This window comes from Micropterus dolomieu, unplaced genomic scaffold, assembly GCF_021292245.1.
Source record: "Micropterus dolomieu isolate WLL.071019.BEF.003 ecotype Adirondacks unplaced genomic scaffold, ASM2129224v1 contig_2828, whole genome shotgun sequence".
NCBI classification, from domain to species: domain Eukaryota; kingdom Metazoa; phylum Chordata; class Actinopteri; order Centrarchiformes; family Centrarchidae; genus Micropterus; species Micropterus dolomieu.
Window position 1 is genome coordinate 1 of NW_025731818.1, and position 2,628 is coordinate 2,628.

The following is a 2,628-nucleotide window of genomic DNA, read 5'->3' on the forward strand; positions in this document are numbered from 1 at the left end:
CTGGATTTAACCAATCCTAGAATGGGTAGGCATTGTACAGTGTCAAGGGAGCAGTGACGTTTTCAGGGTGTTGCTCATGGGGTTCCAACCAGAAAAGCTTTACTCCTAAGCCAAGTCCACATGGATTGAGCTAATGCTGCCCCGATAGGAATGTGCCCAACGTGGGGCTCGACCCTGAGTTTGCTAATTATCCCTTAACTTCAATTTTGTAAGGGAGGCGATAGTAAAAAGAGTAAATGATAAACTTTGAGTAACATAGAATTATAGTGTGGGCCAATTGTTATGGGTACAGGGCCTTGCTAATGGTTCCTCAATTTAGGCCTCTGGATTTAACCAATCCAAGAGTGGGCAGACATTGTACCGTGAAGACTTACGTTTTCAGAGCGTTGCTCAGGGGGCTCAATCCAGCAAGTCTTTACTCCCAAGCCAAGTCCCCACAGATTGAGCTAATAGGAAGACGCCCAACGTGGGGCTCGAACCCACGAACCTGAGATTAAGAGTCTCATGCTCTACCGACTGAGCTAGCCGGGCCGAGTCAGTCTAAGTGTAAGCCCTTCAATTCTCAAACAACCTGTAATCTCACATGATAATGTGGTTAGCTGCTAACTCTAATTTAGTAAGGAAGAAGACAGCAAAGATAGTAAATAATAAACTTTATATATCACATACAATTATAGTATTGGGCCAAATTTTCCCAACTGCGAATTTGAGGCTGTGCATTTAACCCATCTTTGAATGAGCTGCCACTTTAAAGCACCCAGGGAGCAGTTACGGGTCCAGGGCCTTGCTAATGCTCCCTCAATTTAGGCCTCTGGATTTAACCAATCCTAGAATGGGTAGGCATGGTACAGTGTCAAGGGAGCAGTGACGTTTTCAGAGCGTTTCTCAGGGGGCTCCAACCAGAAAATCTTTACTCCTAAGCCAAGTCCCCATGGATTGAGCTAATGCTGCCCCGATAGGAATGCGCCCAACGTGGGGCTCTACCCTTAGTTCGCTACTTATCGCTTAACTTCAATTTCGTAAGGGAGAAGATAGTAAAAAGAGTAAATGATAAACTTTGAGTAACATAGAATTATAGTGTGGGCCAATTGTTATGGGTCCAGGGCCTTGCTAATGCTCCCTCAACTTAGGCCTCTGGATTTAACCAATCCAAGAGTGGGCAGACATTGTACCGTGAAGACTTACGTTTTCAGAGCGTTCCTCAGGGGGCTCAATCGAGCAAGTCTTTACTCCCAAGCCAAGTCCCCACAGATTGAGCTAATAGGAAGACGCCCAACGTGGGGCTCGAACCCACGACCCTGAGATTAAGAGTCTCATGCTCTACCGACTGAGCTAGCCGGGCCACGTCAATCTAAGTGTAAGCCCTTCAATTCTCAAACAACCTGTAATCTCACATGATAATGTGGTTAGCTGCTAACTCTAATTTAGTAACGAAGAAGATAGCAAAGATAGTAAATAATAAAATTTATATATCACATACAATTATAGTATTGGGCCAAATTTTCCCAACTGCGAATTTGAGGCTGTGCATTTAACCTATCCTTGAATGGGCTGCCACTTTAAAGCACCCAGGGAGCAGTTACGGGTCCAGGGCCTTGCTATTGCTCCCTCAATTTAGGCCTCTGGATTTAACCAATCCTAGAATGGGTAGGCATTGTACAGTGTCAAGGGAGCAGTGACGTTTTCAGAGCGTTGCTCAGGGGGCTCCAACCAGAAAATCTTTACTCCTAAGCTAAGTCCCCATGGATTGAGCTAATGCTGCCCCGATAGGAATGCGCCCAACGTGGGGCTCTACCCTTAGTTCGCTACTTATCGCTTAACTTCAATTTCGTAAGGGAGAAGATAGTAAAAAGAGTAAATGATAAACTTTGAGTAACATAGAATTATAGTGTGGGCCAAATGCAAATTTGAGGCTGTGAATTTAACCCATCTTTGAATGGGCTGCCACTTTAAAGCACCCAGGGAGCAGTTACGGGTCCAGGGCCTTGCTAATGCTCCCTCAATTTAGACCTCTGGATTTAACCAATCCTAGAATGGGTAGGCATTGTACAGTGTCAAGGGAGCAGTGACGTTTTCAGAGCGTTGCTCAGGGGGCTCCAACCAGAAAATCTTTACTCCTAAGCCAAGTCCCAATGGATTGAGCTAATGCTGCCCCGATAGGAATGCGCCCAACGTGGGGCTCTACCCTTAGTTCGCTAATTATCCCTTAACTTCAATTTCGTAAGGGAGAAGATAGTAAAAAGAGTAAATGATAAACTTTGAGTAACATAGAATTATAGTGTGTGCCAAATGCAAATTTGAGGCTGTGCATTTAACCCATCCTTGAATGGGCTGCCACTTTAAAGCACCCAGGGAGCAGTTACGGGTCCAGGGCCTTGCTAATGCTCCCTCAATTTAGACCTCTGGATTTAACCAATCCTAGAATGGGTAGGCATTGTACAGTGTCAAGGGAGCAGTGACGTTTTCAGAGCGTTGCTCAGGGGGCTCCAACCAGAAAATCTTTACTCCTAAGCCAAGTCCCCATGGATTGAGCTAATGCTGCCCCGATAGGAATGCGCCCAACGTGGGGCTCTACCCTTAGTTCGCTAATTATCCCTTAACTTCAATTTCGTAAGGGAGAAGATAGTA

General features: G+C 45.4%; 2 non-coding genes across 2 annotated transcripts; both read right to left on the reverse strand.

The window, feature by feature from the left end:
- Positions 1–458: 458 nt before the first annotated feature.
- On the reverse strand, positions 459–531 carry trnak-cuu. Its single transcript has one exon. It is a non-coding gene; the product is annotated as a tRNA-Lys (tRNA).
- A 738-nt stretch (positions 532–1,269) lies between these two features.
- trnak-cuu lies at positions 1,270–1,342 on the reverse strand. The gene has a single exon. It is a non-coding gene; the product is annotated as a tRNA-Lys (tRNA).
- Between the last annotated feature and the right edge of the window lie 1,286 nt (positions 1,343–2,628).